The following is a 15,588-nucleotide window of genomic DNA, read 5'->3' on the forward strand; positions in this document are numbered from 1 at the left end:
CTCATTATTTTAAGGTGGCAGTCAAGGCTTTTTAAAAATCAGAGCTAAGTCTATTAAATAGTGTTTTAGAGGTTAAGGTGCTTGCTTATGATTATGGTAACATAGATTTGAGTTTTTTATGTCCCTAGTCCACTATAGGAACTTGAATAAGCATTATGTATCTATGTGAGTGCTCTAGTGTCTCTGGTGCTTTCTATTGTGGAAAATGTGTCTCAGAATCTCATGGTGTATAGTCTCACTTGAAATTAATTGGAGCAGCAAGGCAAAAAAAGAATGGTAGCAGAACTTGGAGTGTACAATGCTCACCTGGTTAAAAGTTGAATACACTCTGCACCTTGTTCAATTATTTATAGAAAATAGAAAGATTTTGTATTTTGCAAATTGAAATACTTATATTGATATTAAAATACACTGAGAAAGGGATTCAGCAGCTCTTGCTTTACCAAAATTGGAGCATAATCCTTTAGTCCAACAACAGTTAAGACCTAACTTAGGAGAGCCCTTCTGTAGAACAAGACATGACCTGGTCTTTTTGAGAGTAAGATGCAATATCCACTCTTTCGTATGAATAGACATAAAGAAGAACAACCATTAATTTTGGAAGATAATGATTGCACACTGTATGAACCTAGGAAATAGTCAGTTCTTCACATGAAAATTTGTCCAGTTTGTAGTTTTGTATTCTATACCTCAATGGAAAGGGTATCACCAATAAAAATATAATTGCAAAGAATAAATTTTCAACCGTGTAAAAAAAGAGTAACCAATTCAGTTAATATGTTTTGTGTTGACAACAGGAATGTTTTGGCCTTAACTGTATTACTTGAGAAACGAGGATCTTAAATGTAAGGTTCTACTCTGTCATATATATTAAAATCAAGAATTGCATGACTAAGGTTCTTTGAAAAATAGCAATGAACTTTTAAGTAGCACATGTGAATGTTTAATAAATGTAAGTTACTTGTTTGCCCAGTCCATTTATTTAAGCATAAATTAGGTTTCATAATTTCTAATTCATAGAAAATACATTGTTTTAATAAGTTTTAAGCAGTAGAAGAATGCCTTTAATTGGAAAACCAAATCTTGCTACCAAAATAAAGATCCCTTAGTTTGGAGTACTTCCAGGTTAACGTGTTATGAAGAAGTTCACAGTGAAATTTGCAGTGAATACTGCAAATCAATACAGTGAAGGGTTAATTGTGAAAACTGATATGTTTTATTTTCTTATAAATCAAGAGGTTGATAAAATGTACACTTACTGTTGATCATTAGAATACAAAACTATCTGTTAAAATCAATTAACATGCATATCTGATGACTGATTGTATAAATATGAAAGTCAAATAATTGTAATCGTTAACCATGGCTTCAGGTCATATGAGTTGTCAGCTCAAAAAAACTAGAGGAGAAAGAGGTTGATTTGCATATATTTAATGTGGCATGCGGTACATGTGGGAATTGAGATAAACCTTTGCTAGTAATCTGCTTGTTTTTATCTAAAAATCGACTAGGAAACTTGGGTTATAACAGTGAAGTGATCTATGTTTTTTATTGATAGCAGTAGATTCAGTAGTTTGGGATTTAAAAAATCGACTAGTTTTAATTGGGTTATAAATTGTTTTTTGATCTATGTTTTTTATTGATAGCAGTTGATTCAGTAGTTTGGGATTTAACATTTTACTGTGTTTTAATATTTTAAAATTGATTTTTTATTAAGAGACAATTGGAAGAAGGTGGTTAAAAAGTTATTCAGAAATACTCAAAGTTCTTACCAGAAACAGACTCAAAATTATCCTCTAACAGATTGTGAGACTGAGTTACTTTTACAGTTTTTAGTTACACTTATCAATATGTATAGCAAACACTTTTTTTTACTTTTTATTATTAAAAATAAATCAGAGATATGTTAACAATTTTAGTGAAGTACTGTACTGAGTCACAAAACTATCTTTCTATGTGTAGTGGACCAAACAGTTAATTTTTAATTGAATTTATCATTTGTAATAAATACAGGGAGGGATTTGTGGCAGAAGAATGAGTCTTCTGACCTGGAAAGGATTTATGCATTATTTAAGTTCCTGAATGTAATAATCCATTGCAAGGATGGTTTGTTTTGTTTTGTTTTTTTTCATTGATAATGCAAAATACTTTGTGTAACTTCTAATAATTCCAAGAATCCTTGAAAAGTGAGTCAGAATATAGTGGTCAGTACCTTACATTAACTATAATTCAGTTAATTAGGTCTGTCCAGCCTTTCTCTTTTCCCTTTTACTCTCGAACATTAAAAAAAATCCTAAATTAAATCCAGTTCCTTGCATTATCACCCAAATTAACTTGACTGCCAACAACATGGCCTCCTCTGAGTAGCACTCAGCTTCTTGGATTGGGCAGAGTACAGAATGTACATAATTACTTGATCTTTGCTGTTCTTGCTCTGTGAAGTACACCTGAATGACAATGCCTTTTGCTTTAGTGTTCTCTTGACAAATCTTTCTCATGATCTGTTGCATAAAGGCACCTAAACAATGTTGGAGGGTTGGGGGGAAAAGGACCAACTAGTAGAAGAGAGGGATGGAATCAAATTCAGTTTCTGTCCTTTGCCTCTTGTGTAGGATGGAATTTGCATGTGATTGCAAGAGAGAGAAAGTTGGCAGTATCCCAGGTCATTGGCTATTTTGTGTCCTTTCTTAAAATGATTTACATGACTTATTTGATCAGGGAATTATGACCATCTAACTTAGACAGAAGTAGTTGTGTGATGAGGTGAGTTCTGTAACCACAGATTAGAAACGCAAATTAAACATGAAAGTAATTAAAAACGAAATAAATTTTAAAAGGAAGAAAAAATGTATGTGTCAGGTGTCACTAACTGTAATTACAGTTTTAGTTCCACTGCAACTCACTGGTGAAAAATCGCTTTGCTACCAGAGGTTCCAAAGCTGCAGATGAATGATCTATGACTAAGTGGTTCTCCCTATAGAAGGTCTGATTCGAGAACCTCAGGATCATTCCTGAGCCATTATATGTCCCAGTAATCCTCAAAATCTTTCAATGTGTGACAGCATAGACTGCTTTTACAAGGACCCATGGCTTTTGAAAAGAAGCATTTGGGATATATATGATTTGTTTAGGGGGTGGATGGGATTCACAGATGTGGTGTGGGAACGAATTGTCATTTTCAAACAGAAATCTGTGCACTAAAAGAGAATACCTTAATAAAAAAAAGTCTCATTTGTCCCACTTCAGAAACACATACTGTGAGAAGAAAGTGCTTCATGTTCCTTAAAATATAGAAGTTTTTGTACTTTAGTGTCTTGGGGCTTGCAGTGTTATTAGCTCAAAGGGGAGGTATGCTTTTTCATGATGACTATATTTAGCCAGGAGGAATAGTCCTTTTTAAAGCAAATTGAAATGAGTGTATGAGAGCGTGAAATTATCAGCAGCGCTGGTGCGCATTTACATTACTTCTACATAGTCTTTTGAATGACCACACAACAGAACAAGTACTTCATTTCCACTGTGTTGATTTTTCTTGACAAAACATGGCAGTCTATCCAAAGGAGGGTGTTTAGCCAAGATAAATATAAAATTTATGATTAAGCAAAGTGTTTCCTTATTATAATCCCTAAAGAGACTTTGAGACTTGTTAAATATAACGTGCCCAGGTAGTTTTAAGAGTAAATTATCCTTTATGCTTTTAAATGCTGAAATACAGCAACACCATGAGCAATTTGAGATATTACTTGCAGAAACAACACTGCATACTGATTTCATTCTAAACAAGTAGCAAAATCTGTGCATATATACAATATATAACCTCAAGTTTGATGTATTCCTTCAGTTGTACAGTCCAGTCTAGAGAAGAATCCATGTCAGTAGCACGGTTTTTAAAACTGTCTCACTCTTTCCTGCATGTAATGTGTGTTATGGAAGAAAGCAAATAAACCTTTTTGACAGAATGGATAAAAATTGATAACATGATTACACTTCTGGCACATTTCTTCAACTGTTGTATTTACAGAATACCACTTTGAAGAAAGCTATGGCGACTGTCAATATTATTTATTAAAATAAAAGGTGAATGAAAATTGATTCAGGAGAAGAGTGGATTTTGACCTTTGTGGTACCAGTGTTGGTTTTGGAGTGCAATATTCTAATTAAATTGTGAATGTACTTAGTGGATATTAAATGATCTCACTGTATTCTTTCAAGGACTATGAACTTCCAAAATCAAGGATAACATTAGATGTCAGCCAAGTATTTTGTCCTTCTCGTGGTTTGTCTTTACATCTGAATTAGTGCCAGTTTGCACAGATTGTGTGTCAGCTTAAATACAAGAAACAGGCCTCAGTCTGCTTGAACTCGTTCCACCAAAGACTTCTAAAAACTTTCGGTAGTCTGCAAACTGTAATGGTTGTTTCACATTAAGTTGCTTTGTAGAATTATAAAACAGCTTTTCGTGTGCTTTCAAATAAAATGTTGTCATCTGCTAATGAATGAGATACCATCTGTAATAATTAAGGTTATTCTACTTGTTTTCCCCCTGCAGCAAAACTTCTGAAGGTTTGCAGAAGACAATAAGAGAACCACCAAGAAGGCTATTGCAGTGTGGTAAGTACTGCACCCAAGAAAAGAAAAAGAAATATATGAATTAAGAATGTTGTAAAGAGATTTTCATTTTTGGGGGGGAAAACGAGCTACATAAAGGGATTACGTGTAAAATACGGAGCAGGATGTATTGTAGCAATCAAGTTAATAATTTACAAGGGAAAAACTGCACTCTTGTAAAATCTAAAATTGTATCCTTGTGCATTGTAATCAGGAATTCACCAATAGCAGTGAAAAATATTACTCTATCCACCAAAGATTGATCTAGTTTATATACATTTGTTTATTTAAAACTATCAGAATTTAGAAAATCATTGCAGTTTTGTAGGTTTGTCATTTGTTTTAGTGACTTATTGTTTAGGTTATTTTGCAGAATTATTTATTTGCTGATTTATTTATGTATTTCATTATTTATTTATTTGATTATTTAGTAAATTATTTATCTGATGAATTATTAATACATCTTCATGACATGCTTTAAATTATTTATAACTTAATTTTGAGTTTATTGCTTTTCGACGCTGCATTGTTACTGACTAGTTTTGATTTTTTTTTCTTGGTTCTTGAAAATTAAAGTACTAGCTCTAAGGCAAAAGTATATTCTTTGCAGAATCCATAGACGGTTTTCAATGAAGTAATTTACCATGTAGATACTAATTTTGTTTAGTTTTATATTGTTTAATACCACTTTTCTACTTATTTAGCTTTTGCTCCTATGATTTCATAGGCATGTCAAGATCAAATGAGTGACCTTTAAGGGTCAAATATAAATGTTTACTTTAAAACATGTAAAAACAGAGTAGTTTTATTTTCCCCTTAGTAAGTACTCTTTAATTATTCTTAAGTTATCTTGAGATATTTTTGTCCAAATAAAATGGATGTTTTTAAAAAGAGACTCTTGATATTTGAACTAATACATTTAATTTCTAATAAGAAAATAAAATATTCACATTAATAACTCATATGGAGAGTTCTTTCTTAGTGGCAAGGTTTTAAATACATGGGGAGGAATGGTGACATCTTTAGACACATGCAGAAGGAGATACGTGTCGAGGGGGGAAAGGTGGATGGTAGGGGTTTTTTCCCCATGGTGTTTTTTGCATGCATAGGAATTTATAGGCTCTGAAAATTCAGCGTCTGTGTTGTTGTATGTAAACTACTTTCAGGTTCTGTGATCTCAAAGAATCATTTCTAGTGCACAACACAGTGTGAAACCTGTTTTTGTGTTCCTTTTGCCAATCAAAAAGGTCAAAAATGTCACATTTTACTCTATAGAGTCTTCAGTGACTGTATAAAAGCAGTGTAAGGGGTCAGTTTTTTAGGCTTTACATATGAGCACCAGCTCAACAGAGTTTAAAATTGGTGCCTGGAATCACAGTGTGACTCGTCCATTCTGACTGATGGGCTTTTGAGAACGGATGAGCCGCCTTGTTCCCTAAGTTGTCTATTTGGCCTCAGTTCCCAATGAGTAACTCGTCAGGCACTCGGAAGCCACCTTGCAGGAGAGGGCTATAACTGACAGCCCTGTTTCAGAGCTGTAATGAATAGGGCAAAGCAGCAGTTCCTCTGCAAAAGTGCCGTGTGCATAATGTGGCCTTTATTCTGTGTTTAGTGCTTGAAATGAATTACTATATACTTTAAAGTTTTAACACAGCATGGAAAGGCTGCATTGTACATTTCAAGTTTCAGTGCTGTTGAAATACAGTAGAAATGGCCTCTGTAGACAGGTTTCACTATAGAACTTAAATTATGCATGTGTATATCCAAATTCCTTATTTTGAAATATTGAATGTATGAATATTTAATTTGTATCTTGCTTTAGTATCTTCATATGCTTGCCTTAAAGGAAGCTGTTTCCTTTGATTTATATACATGGATAAAAATGTGTGTACAGTATGTATCAATGGTTTTTCTCTCTATGGTGTTAGATGAACAGCTTTAGATAATGATAGCTACTGATCTTTGTTCTGCAGCTTGCTACCGTTGTATAAAACGTAAATTTGTCATATTTGTTCTATTAATTTTACTTGAATTTCAAATTCAATTGCTTTTCAGAAATATTTTCTTAATTACATGCGTCAAATATGTTGCAGATCTTAATGATGCAGTATTTTTGGTCTGTGCACAGTAACAAAGCTCTGAATGTTATTATTTGGGGCAGAGTTCCAATCTGAAATTTACATTTCTCCTTATTTGAATGTTTTCACTGAAGCTGAGAACTCCAAGGGAGTTCCTCAACATATACTAGTTTATGCAACATGCTCTATGAAATTTAGTACACTCTTATTTCCTTTTGTAAATGAGGTCTTATTGTTGAATAAGACCTATTATAAGCAGTTACAAAGGTAAGTGCTGTCAGTGCATTCTGCCACCAGTTTCTTGGAGTATGAAACACTCCCTGAAAGACGTGCTACTACTGTTATGGGGTAATATAACGCAGCTTATGTGTTGGCACTGAAAGTAGCTACTTCATAATGATGACAAGTGAAAGTACAGCCAAAGGTCACATTAAACAAGAGATTTCTTTCACACCTCATCCATTTTCTGGATGTGGTATGAAAATAGCTTTGTTCCCTGCACTTCAGTATTTTTAAAAAAGAAGTTATCATTAAAGAGGTTTTTTTATGCCTTGTATATTACTTAGTTGATGTTTTAGGAGATAGACTATGGAATCCTAGCATGCTAAATTGATGCTACAAAAGTGTTTGAAATTAGCTTAAATTTTGGTTGCAGTTAGACAGCACGAGTACATTTCACTACATTTTTTGGTTTGCAGATTTGCTTAAATACATAGCTTTGAGTTCTGGAAAAAGAACTACTGATGTGTGTTGTGGCTTAACTCAGCTGGCAGCTAAGTATTGTAGCCACTTGCTCGCTCCCCTCTCTGCCCTGATAGGATGGGGAGGAGAATTGAAAAAAGGTAAAACCCATGAGATAAGAACAGTTTAATAGTTGAAATAAAGTAAAATATAATAATGATGCTAATGATTATGATAGTAACATAATAATGAGAAGGGGGACAGCAAAAAGAGAGGAGGAATGAAATCCAAGACAAGGTAATGCACAATAAAATAGCTCAGCAGATGCTGACTAATGCCCAGCCTGTCCTGAGCAGAGATCAGTCCCTCCGGGCTAACTTCCTCCAGTTTTTATACTGGGCATGACATTCGGTATGGAATATCCCTTTGGCCAGTTTGGGTCAACTGTCCTGGCCATGCTCCCTCATGGCTTCTTGTGCACCTCCTCGCTGGCAGAGCATGAGACACTGAAAAGCCCTTGACTTAGAGTAAGTACTGCTTAACAACAACTAAATCAGTATCTTATCAACATTATTTGCATCCTAAATCCAAAATGCAGCACTGTACCAGCTACTAAGGAAGAAAATGAACTCTAATCCAGCCAAAACCAGACAGTGTGCAAAGTGGTATTTATATTAGTGTTGCTTGACTATGGGTTTATTCTTCTTTTCGTATCAATTAAAAAGAAAGATACAGATTTATTTTTTTTTTTTCTGAATTAGGGTCTGTTCAGAAATAGGAAAAGAGTGAACCTGTCTGTGTTGACAGACAGTTTCTTAGCTCTGCTTTAAAGAAATCTTAACAGTATTGTGAAAGGATGATTTACACTGAAAATGGCTGACCAGGATGCTAAAATAAGGTGTCATTTAAGAAAAATGATTAGTAAGTATTAGATAATGAAAATGAAGCTGACTTGTTTCACAGAGGGTGCTGAACAGTTAGGAGATACTGGTTGGGAAGCCTAAATCTGGTATATTATTGGTAGGTGTATTTCTGTTCTAATCTAACTCCATAGAAATCACAGAAGCCATATTAAGCTCTTCTTCAATTTATGTCATACAGATAAAAGAATTTGCATCTCATGAGTCACATATTTCCTGTTGTATCTTTAATACAGCCATTTTTAGTATTTTTCTTGCCTCTTTCCTCTATTGGTATGCTTGGAGAGTCTGTGTGTAGGAGCTTGTTATTTCACCCGTGAGGCAAGGAGGAGTTCAAATCAATAGCAGCGTGTTGTTGACACTAAATGATGTTTCTTCTTGCCACAATAAGACTTGATTTTGTCATTCTAATGATGCTAGCTTGCTTCACAGAATAGGGATCAGCACTCTCTCAAACTTTACAAGTTTAAAAAAAAATTCCTTTGAAGGAAATACTAGAGAAATACTCCAGTATTTGTAACCAAACATGCGTTGGCTTTGTAAAATGAATATTCAAGTCCTGTTTCACTTCCTAGGGTAGGTGCTTTGCAAGGCATTTTGGAAATCTATGTTAGAAGATGTTGGATTGATCAGAACTGATGAAAGTATGATATTTTGAAAAGAAATGTTGCAATCATTATTTAAAATATAAGTTCCCATAAAATATGGATGGTAGTAAGACTTTAGCTGAAAAACCCTAACAAAACAAAAAGCCTCAAGCTAGTAGAAGTTATGTGTGTTTCACAGAAAAATCTTTGCAGCACTGCCTAGAAAGAGAATCTCTGCAAGAGGAAATAGGTACAGCCAACAAGACATTACCAGGCCTGTCTGTGATTGCACTCTATAGCATGGTCCAAAAGGAATAAGCAGTTGTTCTCCACTCAAACTAAGGATCCCACAGGGAGACAGGAGCTGTAGAAAGATGTGAATTTGAGAGGAGATAGTGTAATGATAGTAAGCAATAGTATGATGATAGGAGCTTATGGGCATAATGTTGGTACCAGCTGTAGGTTATTAAGAAACATGGGGTCTTTTGTACTGGACATCTGAAAGCGTTAACAGAGATGAATCATTCTATTATATTATCAAAATATCTTCTCCTTAAAACAATGTGTTTGTGCATTCATATTTATATCTTTCATGGTAGGAAATATGTTACTTTTTTATCTGAAAGAACTTTAAAAGTTATGGCTGCATGATTAAACGCTCACGTTGTAAGTTGTGAATTGTTCTGTTTGCACTGTTTTCATTGTTTTGTATTTTTATGCAAAACATGGGTTCTCAGATGCTCATACTGTAAACTGCAATCTAATAGTTCTTGGTTTTACAATATCTCCCCTTCTGACTTCTTCTATGTGATTTTCATAAAGCTACCTGACGTAAACTGTGGACATATTGTGATGACCTTTCCTGGAGAGGAAATGCCTCCTGTTTTGCAGACAGTGAAATAAATCCTCATGAGAATTGCAGTAATTAGTTATATTTCAATAACAGTAATGAATATCACATAAACTTTAAGCAGAATTTGGTGGTGGGTTGGTTTTTTTTTTTGATTATGTTAAGTGCAGGGAATGTGTAGCACCTAAAAGAAAAGGTGGCCAGCAACTTCAGAAACATAGCTCACTGAGTTTATCAGCCTCAAATCCAGAACGTTTTTTATGGTTCTGTTTCTCATCAAAATATGTTTTAATGAGTGAGATCACACATCAGGAGCACTTTGCAAGTTTGCTTATACTAACAATACACGTCTACCTTGGTTACAACTTACTAGCAGTGTGGTAGTCAGAATATCTTATTCTTACTCGTGCATATGTCTTCATTCTGTCTCCAGTGCTGAGAGAAGCTAAAAATCAATTTTTCTAATGTGACTTCCTCTTATTTGCATTAAGTTATCACACTTGTAGAATACCACCAGCATACTCTATCCTGTCATATGTAGGTGTACTGTCTTACCATATACATTAAGATGCCTACCAGAAAGAGCCTCTAACATCTTCTCAGCAATACAGTGAAGAAGGATGTGCCTAGTATGGGTACTTGTCTCTACTGAAACACGTTTTTCCTTTCAGCTGAAATTCTGATCTTGTAGACATTTGAGTGTAACTTAGGACAAGCTGATAGTAGCACTGAAGTTGATGAATATATTCTCTTACAGCATTATATTTAGTAAACACTAATTTTAGGCTATTTTCTTTGTCCTAGGCTCTTACATTTAACATATGGCTGTAGCTGGATTTAATGTTCCTTACTCTGTTTTGAGGATCAACAAACATTAAAAACATCTCTTACAGTGGTTGCAAAACCAGCAAAAATATCAAGTGCCAGGAGCTTTGGTATTCTTCCTTTTTTGATTGTTGTTTGTATTTTCTTATGTTTCTTATATCAGGAGGTGTATGAATGTAAGTTACTGCCATGTTTCAGTTGACCAGAGTTTTAAAAGACTCAGAGCATATGGGACAGTCCCATTTTATCATATTTATCTCAATTCTAGCATTTCATACAGAAGGTTTTAGATTAATACTGCAAAACTTAACTTCTGTGTAATAAACTTCAGCATAAAATCCATATGATTTATACTTTTGCATTTACTACTTCTTTCTGGTTTTATGCAGTTCATTTTCTGTACAGTCTTTGTTTCTGTACTATGGAACTCCTTGCCCTGGTATGTCTAAGCTATCTTTAATTGGTTCAAAAGATAATTTTCTTAACGTTTTCACTCACAATTTATGAAAAGTTCTATTTGCCTTGCTACACCTACTTGGTCTTAATAAATCTCTGTACTACCTGGGAGTAAATGCCAAAATAACTGGGAATTGAAAAGTATATTTTGGTAACAACCTCAAAAAAAATCTTATTTTTCTTTAATCACCTAAAAAAAGTACTACTCTTATGACTCTTTCTTAGAGAGCGCCTTTGTTGTATGCATATGCATGCAATACATTCTTAGAACAATTAGTTAAACTATGGGCACATCTGAGGGCATATTCTGCATTTTTAGTGAAACATATTTTGAATAAGTAGCTGATCTATGGAGTAGAGTTGTCCATTGATTCTAAAGATATTTTTTTCTGTGCTCAGACAAATCAAGATGGTAATCATTTATAATTTCTTGCTTCATGAAAAGGAGTGATGAATAATATGATTGGAAGGAATGCATGAGTCACGAAATGAGGAGCTGGGCAATCATGGAAAAATTCACTTAAAAAACTCTCTTCTGCTTACCAGGATCTGTAATGTGAGTTCAGTTTTCTCTAACATAATCCAGAAAATTACAATGGTAGAAGTTTTATAAAAGCCTTGGATGGATGAACAGCAACTCCCTCAAGTTGAATCAAACATTGGTTGGTGGGTTATAAAAAGAAGTTTTTTAACTCTCAGCTAAAAATGATCATGAAAACAATGATCAGAGGACACTCTCTCTTCGGACCCCCATTTGAATGTGAAAATAAAATGTCTGAAAATATACTACAGTTAATATGGAATGAATATAGACCCTGCAGTCCTGGAAGTATCTGCACTACAATGAACTGGCTTTTATAAGAGCTGTTTAAATATTGATAATTGGTAGACCACTTCAGAAACTCTTGTATTTCAGACGTAGATCTGTGTAGCCAGTCAACATTTGTACTCTTTTTGTTGGATGTCCATAAAAGAGAATAAAACTGAGTTTTAAACCATTAAATAAATGGTTTAATTTGTTGTAGCTCCACCTGCAAAAAAATCCGGTTTTCAGTTTTTCTCCCATACTAAAATCATCAAGAAAGTGTTGAATAATTGCACAGTAGAATCAAGCACCAACTCTGTGTCCCAGGCAAGACTCACATAACCAGCTGTTGTTCTCCCTGCAGTGACCTGGACTAGGCAGCCTAGCATCTGCCTCTGTTTTCTTTTCAGTGACCCAAGCCAGATTTCTTCAAAACCTATTGCTGATGTTTTCCCTGCAGTCACTCATGCTAATTTCTTTTACATGCTGCAGCTGTTTTTGAAAGATCTTTATCCTTTTTTTTTCTGACTTACTCTTTCTTTAAATTTAAAGAGATGATTTTTTAGGATTCCAGAATAATCTTTAACTATAGAACTGTTCTGGTTGTCTTGGTTTAAGGCATATGTCAGCACTGTAGAAAAAGGGCAAATTAAATTTACTTTCCAAAGGAAAGCTTAGTCTTGCCTGTGGTCCTTATGGACAAAGAATCCTGATCTTGAACCAAGTTAATTATATTCATTTAACTTGTGAGAATCAAGGTGAATTTTTTGGTGATGGTTTGGAACAGAGCAGAGTTCAGAAATGCTCAGAAGCAAAAATGTAGATATTTTGCTCTGTGAACCAACAGTATAAAAAGGTTGTATGGCAAAATGCTCTGACTGAGAAGAAAAGGCTATTAATGATATAAAACTGTTAATTATGGGATTAAGCTGACCTCAGGAAGGCAATATTGCTGAATAGCTAAATGCAAACCAATAAAGTGTAAGTTTGCAATTCTGGAGGAGATACAGCTCAGCTTTCACATCATTGCCCATGGAAATTATGGAAAATCTTTTAGAAAGGCTAATTTTTTTAAAGTAAAAGAATCCGAAAGTTTGATGTTATTTTTTTTCTTTTTCTGTACAACAATGAAATTTTGAAGTGAACCCAAGGTTCTTCGTTCTTTGCACATTTATATTTTAGGAGAGACTGTGCACCTTGCTTTCAGTTTGCAGTCTTAAAATTCCTTTGGCAACTTCAAAATAGTTTATGTGGACAAGTGATATAAAAAAAAGTACTCTGGCTACTACTGAGTGACTAGATTGTGCTTTCACTGAAAATACAAATGATATGCATAACATGAACATTTTATCCTTTCTAGGTCAACATGAAGTGCTTTTTCAGCCATCTTTGTTCTGGGGCAGCTAGTCTAATAATTGTTTGAATAAATACTACTCTACAATATAAACTGAAGCATAGTAAGGGCGACTGTTTGGGAGAACCACTTCAGGTACTGGAGAAGGTAGCCTTGCTAAGCCCCATTCCCTAGCCATGTGTTTCCACCACTTTTATGCAGTCTGCTGCTTGTGCATCTATGCATTCTTTTGCTGGTTTAGTTTTAATCTTTATCAGTTTTTTGATCTGACTACATTAGTGCCAGTGGTAGTTCAAGGAAGAAGTGAGAAAAAGACAGTTGAAGAGGATAGGAGGCAGTCATGAAGCAATACTCTGAGCCAGTGCTTAGGTATGGTGAAAACAATACTGCTGCCAAGTACTTAAAATGCACTGGTAGTAATCGCTTACGGTCTCTGAAGTTTATCTTGCTGTATTTTGCAACAGCAGGAGTGCAAATTATAATGTGTTTGGTTACTTTTAACTCTAATTTCTACTTTTTTGATCAGAAAGTACAACATTATTTTAAAAACTCTTAGACACCAGAAAAATTAATGCAGAAAAATCCCCGGCATTGTCTGAAAAAATGAGCCATTTGGCTCAATATGATAGGGCTTTCCTTAAGTAAATTCTCTGTGATGCATTGTTTCTTCAGTGTTCCAGAGTTGTCTAAGGTAAAAATGTATGCATAATTTATAAGGCTTAGTTGACATTCTGACTACAGAAATTCAAATTTTATCTTGCAGTTTTTCTCATATACGCTCAATTAGTTCATCTGTCTTGTAAGCCTTTGGTTCTCAACATTTACCAAAATTTTTGTCTACGAAAGATTTCTTCCCAGTTCTTGTGCTGTTTTGGTACAAACATAAATGAATGTACAAACCCTCTGTATTCAAAACCCTGTGTATTCAAAACTCACGCCCTAGTTAAATTCAAGGTATGTGTCAATGTGTGTATATATATTTTGATTTTTAAAGAAACATTTTTGTGTGATTATTTCATTAAGATCATACTATCAAGTACAGTGTTATGTTCACATGATGCTTTCAGAAGCCTGAAAAAACAAGGACAGAAAGATAATGTGTGTGACAAAATATTTGAAAATCTAAGGTTAATAGAGTGATTTGGGAAGACCTACATTAATAAGCTATTTAAGGTCCTATTGCTCATTTTGATATATTCAACACTAGTGATGTATAAATATCTGTTGGATACAAATAGTTTGAGCAAAAATTTTTATGGTTCCCCATAAATCAAATTACAGAATCACAGAATATTTGAGGTCAGAGGACACCTTTAGAGTTCATTTAGTGCAACCTCTGATCTCAGAGGAGAGTCATCTGTAGCATGGTTGGGTTTTAAATATCTGCAAAGGTGGAGACTCCATAACTGCTCTGAACAACCTGTTCTAATCTCTGATTATCATCACAACAGAAGAAGTTTTTCTTATTTTTAAATGAGTTTCCTTGTATTTGTATCCATTAACTTTTGTCCGTTCACTGGTTACCACTGAAAAAGTCAGGCTCCATCTTCTGTACTCCTGCCCGTTGGAAATATCTAGAAACCATTAAAATCGCCCCTGAGCATTCTCTTCTCAAGGCTGAACAGTCTAAGCTCTCGTATTTCATATGCTTCAAATCCTTAATCATCTTTCAGACCTTCTGCTGGATGCACCCTACTAAGTCCATGTCTCTCATACTGAGGAGACCAAAACTGTATTGAATACCCCAGAAGCATATCACCAGTGCTGTCTAAGGAGGAAGCATCACCTCCCTTGACATTTTGGGAATACTGTTCCTAATGGTCTTGGCCTCTTTTGCTGTGAGTGCTCATTGTTGGCTCATGTTCAGCTTGGTGTCCGCTATGATACCTGGGTTCTTTTCTGCAGAGCTGCTGTCCAGATCTTTGGCCCTCAGCCTGTAGTGTAAAGCATGTGTAATGTGTAATTCTCTTTGGTGATTGATGTGAGTCTGACCAGCCTGTAGTTCCATGGATCTTCTTTTGTGCTGTTCTTCAAGAGAGGAGTAGTCTTTAGGACCCTGCTCTCATCTCCACACCCTTTCACATGTTACTGTGAGTGACCTTGCAATGAGATTGAGCAGCTCCCTTAGCACCTCTGAGTCCATCCCTTCAGGGCTTATGGACTTGTGTACATCGTACGTACATCCAGTTTGTTTAAATATTCCCAAACTTGTTCCTGTTCCACATCATACTGGTTTTACAGATGTGGGATTGCTTAAGGTTTGTCTCACCACTAAAGACTGAGGCAAAGAAAGCACTGAGGATATTGTCCTCTTATTTTTCTTGCGTGACAAAGTTCCCCTTCAACACTAGGCCCCTACATTCCCTGGTCTTCCCTTTGCTGCTGATGTACCTGACGCCTTTCAAATCACTTGCTGTGTTCAAG

General features: G+C 34.9%; 1 protein-coding gene across 1 annotated transcript in view; it reads left to right on the plus strand.

Annotated features, from left to right (window-relative positions):
* The window catches only part of TBC1D5 (TBC1 domain family member 5), a 319,386-nt gene that overhangs the window by 24,485 nt on the left and 279,313 nt on the right, over positions 1-15,588 (plus strand). The window contains exon 2 of the mRNA XM_039390635.1: positions 4,550-4,611. The gene's annotated coding sequence lies outside the window, so the exon portion shown is untranslated. The remainder of the gene's footprint in view (positions 1-4,549; positions 4,612-15,588) is intronic.

The sequence above is a fragment of the Pipra filicauda genome, unplaced genomic scaffold (genome assembly GCF_003945595.2).
Source record: "Pipra filicauda isolate LSUMZ 115617 unplaced genomic scaffold, ASM394559v2 scaffold84_size4826128_pilon, whole genome shotgun sequence".
NCBI classification, from domain to species: Eukaryota; Metazoa; Chordata; class Aves; order Passeriformes; family Pipridae; genus Pipra; species Pipra filicauda.